Source organism: Sphaeramia orbicularis, chromosome 10 (assembly GCF_902148855.1).
Source record: "Sphaeramia orbicularis chromosome 10, fSphaOr1.1, whole genome shotgun sequence".
NCBI lineage: Eukaryota > Metazoa > Chordata > Actinopteri > Kurtiformes > Apogonidae > Sphaeramia > Sphaeramia orbicularis.
In genome coordinates this window covers 6,280,862-6,290,437 of record NC_043966.1, presented here as the reverse complement: position 1 = coordinate 6,290,437, position 9,576 = coordinate 6,280,862, and positions in this window count along the sequence as shown.

Sequence of the window (9,576 nt, the reverse complement as noted above, 5' to 3'; positions counted from 1 at the left end):
ACCTAATCTTACCCTAGACCCAACTCTAACCCTAGACCTAACCCTGGACCTAACTCTAACCCTAGACCTAACCCTAGACCTAATCTTACCCTAGACCTAACTCTGGACCTAACCCTAGACCTAATCCTACCCTAGACCCAACTCTAACCCTAGACCTAACCCTAGACCTAACTCCAACCCTAGACCTAATCCTAACCCTAGACCTAACCCTGGACCTAACCCTAACCCTAGACCTAATCCTACCCTAGACCTAACTCTGGACCTAACCCTAGACCTAATCCTACCCTAGACCTAACCCTGGACCTAACCCTAACCCTAGACCTAATCCTACCCTAGACCTAACTCTGGACCTAACCCTAGACCTAATCTTACCCTAGACCCAACTCTAACCCTAGACCTAACCCTGGACCTAACTCTAACCCTAGACCTAACCCTAGACCTAATCTTACCCTAGACCTAACTCTGGACCTAACCCTAGACCTAATCCTACCCTAGACCCAACTCTAACCCTAGACCTAACTCCAACCCTAGACCTAATCCTAACCCTAGACCTAACCCTGGACCTAACCCTAACCCTAGACCTAATCCTACCCTAGACCTAACTCTGGACCTAACCCTAGACCTAATCCTACCCTAGACCTAACTCTAACCCTAGACCTAATCCTAACCCTAGACCTAACCCTGGACCTAACCCTAACCTTGGACCTAACCCTGGACCTAACCCTAGACCTAATCCTACCCTAGACCTAACTCTAACCCTGGACCTAACCCTAGACCTAACCCTGGACCTAACCCAAACTGCTAATCACATGCTATTTGCCGTGGTGTGAACGTACACACTCAAATCTTATGATGCGTACAGATAACACACCAGTTCAAAGTGACGTGTGTATTTATGTAATTCATATCATGCTGATCAGAGACGACTACGTTCTATTTGCTTTGGTTGTCACACCTTTTCTGTCACTTCCATTTCTTCCTTCATCTTTGTCTTGTTCCATCTTTTACATAATTGTTTCATTGTGTATTTTATGTTTTTATCTTGTTACATTTATTATCTGTGATTTTCATCAATGGATTCGACAGTTGTTTTTTTCTGTGTGGCTGTTCCCTTCATTTAGGATGAAATCAGTTTTGTTGTTGTCTTAACAAAGATACAGTGTCAAACAATGGATGATTTCCCTCAAATGCATTAGAATAAGAGTAACAAGAATGTTTTGAAATGGTACGGAGTTGAAAGTACAGACATTTATAATTAACCCATAAAGGTCCAGACAGACACTGGTGACCAAAACCATCTACTGATCTAAAGTGTTCAATACCTGCTGGTAAATTAATCCTATCAAAACGTGTAAATAATTGGTGTAAAATACAGTTTGTCATCTATTCAAGGTCATCAGATATGACCCATCTGGATGTTCAGAGGCTCCGTAGTTACCATGGAAACACCGTCATCTTCTACAACATTGATTCACCAGTAAAACCCATGGAGTTGGATCAGTGACAGTGGATGGACACACTGGGTTTATGTTCAATACATGAGAGATTTGACTGAAAAAAGTCACTTTTTCTTCAGTTTTCTCTGTTTGTGATAAAATAACCCTCACTACAAAAATCTAAATCTTACCAAGGGTATTTTTCTCATTTCTAGTCCAAATATCTCATCGCACTTAAAATAAGACAGAATCACCTAAAGAGGAACTTTTCAGTGAGATATAAGAACTTATTTTTAGACAATAGATCTGGAAAATCTTATTTCAAGAAATCTTACCAAGATAATTTTCACTTGTTTATTTTTGCTTGAATTAATTAAAAAAAATCTTGAATTAAGCACAAAAAAAATCTGCCAATGGAACAAGTGAAAATTATCTTGGTAAGATTTGAAATAAGATTTTCCAGATCTATTGTCTAAAAATCAGTTCTTATATCTCACTGTAAACTTACTCTTTAGGTGATTCTGTCTTATTTTAAGTGTGATGAAATATTTGGACTAGAAATAAGAAAAATACACTTGGTAATTTTTGGTTTGATTTTTACAGTGCTCCACATTAATCTGAGCTTTTATGAACATCTACATGAGCCTTAAATTAAATATAAGAAAATACATGATTTATATTGGGAAAAAATGAAAAATATAGAGGGTAAAATAAGAATAGATGTTGATAAATCACTTAGGAAAGGTTAAATAGAGACAGAAATTCATTTGGAAACAGACAAAAGTAGCACTGGGTCTTTATAGGTTAATTTAAAAAAAAAGAAAAAGAAATACCTGCAGTAAAAATACATGAAAAATACTCCTCAGCTCAGTAGCAATGTTATGCAGAGCTTTGCAACTTATTTCATTAATTTCAACCTTTAACCTTTTAAAATAAAATAACTCTTGAGAGAAATCCAAAAACAAATGCAGGTCATAAAACACATTTGTTATTTTGGGTCATGATTACAAGCTGAGCAGTTCTACATTGAACTCCATCTTTTTATCTATACATACTCAGGGATTTTTTTTTTTATTCCAGATTTCCGTCACAAATGCTGCGTCAGTCAAGAGTTTGTTGTTTATGGAATACAGCAGTAGGTGGAGACAGAGACCACATGTTCTGGAGACGACACCTGACGTTCTGGGGTCGACACTTTGGATCAAATCTGTGTTTTCATGAGACAAATATCAGGCGGCTCCTTTATAAACAGACCAGTCCCATCATTTAGTTTATTTTAACAAAGACACAAGGTCAAATCATGAACGAAATCAGTGAAATAAACCACAGTCAAATCTGTAACACGTCTAATAAAGACCAACACACTGATGGTACAACGTCGTTTTATAAAAACAGACACAAAGCAGTGACGAGAAAATGAAAAACAAAAATAAAGTAGTCACCTCATAAGTAAGCACATTTACCTACCTCAGATTTAGGTGTAAAATGTGTCTGTATGTGTCTTTGAAGGAGTAAAATTACATTTTCCTGCCTTATTGATGAAGTACAATCATATTCCTGCCTTTCTAACAGAGTAAGTCACATATTTGGAAGTTTTGTCCAATAAAATCATATTCAGCTGTCGATTTGTTGAGTGAAATCTCATTTTCCTGCCTTCATAATGAAGTGAAATAATTTTTTTTTCCTGTGTAATGATTAAGTAAAATCATGTTTTCCTTCCTTTTCAATAGAGTAACTTTTTTGTTTTTGTGAAATCGACACATTTAGCTGTGAATTTGTTTGGTAAAATCACATTTTCCTGCCTTTTTATTGTAGTAAAGTTATATTTTTTTGTAGTTATAGAGTAAGATCATGTGTCTCTGCTTTTTTTTTTTTTGTTTTGAAGGAATGATATCACATTTTTAGTTGTTTGTGTAGAATGTTGTTGTGTAGAATCAGTTTTCTGTCTATTTGTGGAGTGAAATCACATTTTTGTTGCCGTTTTAATGTCCAAATACATTCTTCTGTCTAAATATGAAGCCATATTTTCCTTCTTTTTTAAAGTAAAATCACTTTTTGTTGTTTCTGTAGAATAAAATCACATTAAAGTCCCACTTTGCTGTTTTCAGTAAACAATCAATAAGATGATATTATTATAATTATAATCATTGATAGCTGCAGGTTAAGGTTTAGTTCAGATTCAATTAATATCATCAGGCGTCAAACATGAAAATAATAAAATCTTATTTTTAATAAAGGGCCACTCCATGGGAATAAATCTTGATGTTTTCTGTCATTCTGCAAAAGATAAAAAATAAATTAACCCAAAGAGACAGTGAATTTTAATATTAAATAAAACACCCAGATGCAGTTGTGTTTGTTTACTTCAGACACATCAGCGACATCGTGTTATCGTGGTTTTATTCAGTTGTTCTTTGGATGAATCAGCGTCGTTCTGCTCTGAGCTGATGTGAGACATGTCAGCGTTTCCGAAAACGTGCAGTTTAAGCCTCTGTCACGTCAGCTCAGACTGAACAGAGGCAACAAACAACAAACTACAACAGTTATCGGTCGTCAATAATTATTCACACGGAGCAGATTTCAATATTCTCTGGACTCCGACCTGGTTTATAAAAACATCAGACAGTTGGAGCGTTGACAGATTCAGCTCTAGTTTATACTGTGTGTGTGTGTGTTTCCATGTGTGTAGAACAAAAAAATTAATAGTAAATGAAGAATTATAGAACAGACAAAAGACAGACAACAAAAACAACACATGGTCCACCCTGTTGGTAACATTTTTTTTTTTTTTTTTAATACAGTGGTGTGCAAAAATATTACAACACTTGTGAAATCTAAAGAAACTGGTGGTTTATTTGTCCCCAGAGCCTGAATTTCACTTTTTTTGTCATTGCAAAAGGTAAAGGCAAAGGTACTGAGAATATTTCACCTACAAATGTATCAGTCCAGTCCTTTATTTACATTTTACTCTAATATTTAGTGCGCCCCCCCCCCCCCCCGCCTTAACAACAAGCTAAGGAAACTCTAAGGAAAGTCGGTGGAATGAGCCTCTGAGAGCGTGGAATGACACTGGGGTTGAAACTCAGAAAATACATCGACACAATGTCAGAAAGATGAGCTGCTGTGATAGTTGCCAAGGGGGGCCATGCTAAATATTAGAGTAAAATGTAAAAAAAAAAAAAATAAATAAAAAAAGGACTGGACTGATACATTTGTAGGTGAAATATTCTCAGTACCTTTGCCTTTACCTTTTGCAATGACAAAAAAGTGAAATTCAGGCTCTGGGAACAAATAAACCACCAGTTTATTCTAATTTCTAATATTTTTGCACACCACTGTATAAATCTTTCGTATTGGATTTTTCATACACACATTACATAGCTATATTTAACATGTACAATGTTCCCAGGTGTTCTAGTTGAAAGGTAATAGGCAGTTATCTTACACAATCTGTACTGAGAACAACAGTTTTAATCTAAACCTGAACGGCTTCTATGACTGAGCCATTATTAACCATTATCCTTTCCCACCCACTATTAAGAGTAAAACTAAAATAAAACAAAACACAAAGAAATGTATACATATATATATATAAAGACAACAAAAAATTAAATAAATTAACCCTTTCATGCATGAATTATGAGAACATTAATCAAGATTTTTTTTTTCTTTATTCCTCTTTAGGCATTAAAAAAACAATGCAATTAATTATTATTATTATTTTTTTTTTTTTTATGAAGCTATTTATCATGGAGTTGCAAAAATGTCCACCAAGCTGGGCACCATGTGTTTAATTTTTGAAGCAAAGAAACGTGTATTTCCTGATATACTGTGTGAAAACTATGAAATAAAAACATTAAATGCGGCTAATTTGATGTTTTCTCACATTTTAACATACACTACAAACAAAAAGTTATGGATATTTTTAATTTGTGGGCTATTTTTTTCAGTTGGGATTCTTGCCCAACGCTTTTTACTTTTTTGTGTGTGAATTGAAACACATTTTTTTTAATGACCAAACATAGTTTTATTTGCAAATGGCAAAAATTACAAAAAAAGCCAAAAAAAAAAAAAGAAATATCCTTGACTTTTTGTTTGTAGTGTACTCCTAATACTAGACATTCTCACTTCATGGACATAATATTCCACAAAAAAAAAAAAAAAACTTTTGTGGTTAATTATAGTCTAATAACAATAACTAAGAATTGATTTACACTCAAACATGTTAGATCGGGTTTATCACAAACAGCAAAGTTACAGTAATGTTTTCAATTGCAGTGAATGGGATGGTACATGAGCATCCACTGTGTTGGCTGATATGGAACTAAAACAACAAAATCCATGAATATACAAAAGAACAGCTGGAGAAGAACTGTCCACTGGAGTGACCACTGTGCATGAAAGGGTTAAATTAAAATAGGTAATTAAAATAAACTAGAGGACCGGGACTCAAGTCATTCTCTGGGTAACATTTACAGACGTACAACTTTGTTTTAGTAAATTAACCTCCTATTATTTCATTTATTTATAGTATCACCGATCCAAGTCAGCCTGCCCCTCCCAATAAGAGTGTGTCCAACATACAACACTTTTAAAACTCACTTAAAACAGTGGCTCCTACAAAAACACAGATGCACGCAGTTTTAACTGACATACATTTCATCACACATACACTGTCTGTGTTCAGTTGTATGTAAGTATAGAGGTGAATGTATAGGCTACTGCCACTCTGATCAGCCTATGTCTATTTCTTTTATGTTTGTTTGTTTATTTGTTTTGATGATGCCTATGTCATCATTATGTGTATTTTAATTTTTTAAATTTATAGCAAACGAGTGACGTACAAATGTTGGCTGTTTTATGTTTTGTTTCTGTCACCTGCCCAGGGACTGCAGATGAAAAGTAAATATTTTGTACTAATTCTGGCATATTTTTTATACAGCAATGTTCATAAATGTGCATGGTCCCTATTAAATAAACCAATAAATAAATGAAATAAATAAAAATATAAGTAGAATATGAAATACATAAAAAGCAAACTAATGTCTGCTCTGTTTAAGAAAATATTTATAAAACTCACACCTGAAGTTGTATGTTCACACAAAACCATGAACGTATTTATTTACATGTGTTTAGGTCTCATCTCTTGTTAACTGACTTTGCCACGATGTCAAATTTTAAAATAAAATTAAAAAATGTATATTATACTTAAAGCTTTCACATTCTCAGAGGGTCAAACGTTTGCAGATACGGTGTAATATTTGTCAGTGCTGATTTTAACTGATCAAATATGACCACTTCCGCTTGTTTTTATTTCAGAATAATAGGTTTGTTTCATCTCATTGGCTTAAGATAACATGGATTGTTTTCATCTATGTGCTTTATTAATAAAACTCTGTCATATTCCATCATCCATAAATATATCTCAACTATTTTAAGTATTTTTTAAGCTTTATGGACATTTAGGATATCACCCCAAACATTTCTATAAACATATGACTGTAAAAACTACCTATAATGATGCTAAATTCTATATTTTCTTTGATAGAAGGAGCACGTGACTCCATATGTACCTAAAATTTCCAAAAATTCTGAAAGGAAAACCTGGAAATACTTAAGAATAATTAATAATTTCTGCTTATTTTACCTAAAACTCGGCACTTTAATTCCAAATGCATGAAGTGAAGTTGTGATAATGAGTGTAACTGGATAAAAAGGTGTAACATAGAACTAGGTGATAATTTATTCTTTCTAAATCAGTCAGAAAGTTTGAGACGATGATGAGGATAGTTCTGGAATAAACCCATAATGACAGAGTCAGAGTGGATAAAGTCAGGACAGTAACAACCACAAACCTTTTAAAGACACTGAAAACTGCTGTTGATGAATGGGATGAAATAAACAACAGCTGAAATTAAAAAAAAAAAAAAAAAAAAAAAATCCTTCTGTCATTAAGTCTGATGTCGTGAAAAACTGGAGGTGAAACAGCAAAGACGGATTTTACATAAATGTGTTTCATCTGACAGAGGAAATGACTGACTTTATTGTGTTAAGTCGTCTGTAAATATGTGCATTGAACAGAACAGGGGTTAATATTTAATACTGTTTGAATAATATCTGACTTCATGGTATGTTTCTATAAAATAAAAAAAAAATTAAGCTTAAAAGATATAGAACTATTTTTGTGTCGACTTCCAATTAATTTTGCTCTACAATTAACCTTATCTAGATGATTTATCACCATTAATTATAATATTATTATTTGAATTTGGCATTTTTCAGTGAAATTCAGGTTTTTTCCTACATTTCATTTACTGGTCATACAGTCGTAGAAAAATGTATTAGAACAGTTCAATTTTTTGTTCATTTTAATGCCTGGTACAACTAAAGGTACATTTGTTTGGGCAAATATAATCATAACAACAAAAATAGCTCATAGTAGTTTAACCCTTTTGTGCATGAAATACGAGAACCTTAGTAAAGATTTTGTTCTTGAGTATTTTTATTCCTCCTTACATGTGAAAAAAACAAAAAACAATGATCTATTTTTTTTTTTCATGGAGTTACAAAAATGTCCATGCATTTAATTTTTGAAGTAAAGAAACAGGTGTTTGAAATCCAATATCAGAAAGTAGGGAAGAGGATTAGGGCCACTGGAAAAAAAATACAATAAACTAAGGTCCAATGTGTATTTCTTCCTCTTCTTATTATTATTATTATGAGAAAAAAAAAGTCAGAATTCGGAGAAAAAAAAAGTCAGAATTCGGAGAAAAAAGTTAGAATTCTGAGATTAATGTCAAAATTCTGAGGAAAAAAAGCAGAATTCTGAGTTTAAAGTCCAGTGGCCCTAATCCTGTTCCGTAAGAAAGTAATATGAAAACAATAAAATAAAAACATTTTTAATGCTGCAAATCAGATGTTTTCTCACATTTTAACATATTCTAATCCTAGTTATTACTCACGTCATGGAAATAAAAAAAAAAAAAAAACCTTTGTGTCTAACAAATAACAGGTGATTTACACTCAAACCTGTTAGTGCAGATCAGGTTTATGAAGAAGAGCAATGTGACAGTAATGGTCTGAAAATCAGTGTATTATGGGATGGTGCGTAAACAGCCACTGTGTCGGCTGATATGGAACTAAACCAACAAAACCCATGAATATACAAGAGAACAGCTGGAGAAGAACTGTCCACTGGAGCGACCACTGAGCATGAAAGGGTTCATTTCAGAGCTGATATCTATCCATTTTCCAGGTTTTCTTGATAATAACCAAAATCACTTCAGTTCTTCCATCAATATCTATGGCATTGTGCTGATAAAAACAGTGCTTTTAGACATTCCATGTTTTCTTTTCTGTCTGTTTTAGTCACATGATACACACAGAGGTTAGTATTTGATTGCATAACTATTGTTTTTGATGACTTTAATGGTCTAATAATTTTTTTTCCGCGATTGTTTTGGTGTTTCCAACAGCTCAGAGTGAATTCAAAGATTATTATTACTGTATTATCATAACAGACAAAACTGAAGAAAAAGCAGCTTTTTTAGCAAAATCTCTCATTAACTGAACATAAACCCAGTGTGTCCATCCACTGTCATGGATCCAACTCCATGGGTTTTACTGGTGAATTAATGTTGTAGATGATGACAGTGTTTCCATGGTAACTACGGAGCCTCTGAACGTCCAAATGGGTCATATCTGATGACCATGAAAAGACAACAAACTGCATTTGACACCAATTATTTATATGAATTGATAAGATTTATGGATCAACAGGTATTAAACAGTTTAGATCAGTAGATGGTTTCGGTCACTGGTGACTGTTTGGGTCTTTGAGAGAATATTCATTATGTGGTTTGAATGCATTTAGACATGGCAATTTGATATTGACATATAGAGACAAACAATCACTCTCACATTCACACCTCACACCTCATGTGAGAGTGATTGTTTGTCTCTATATGTCAGCCCTGCGATGAACTGGCGACTTGTCCAGGGTGTACCCCGCCTTCGCCCCTATGTAGCTGGGATAGGCTCCAAGCGACCCCCGTGACCCTAGTGAGGATAAAGCGGGTTCAGAAAATGAATGAATGAATTTGATATTGAAAAAACAGAAAAGATTTTTTTTTTGGTACAA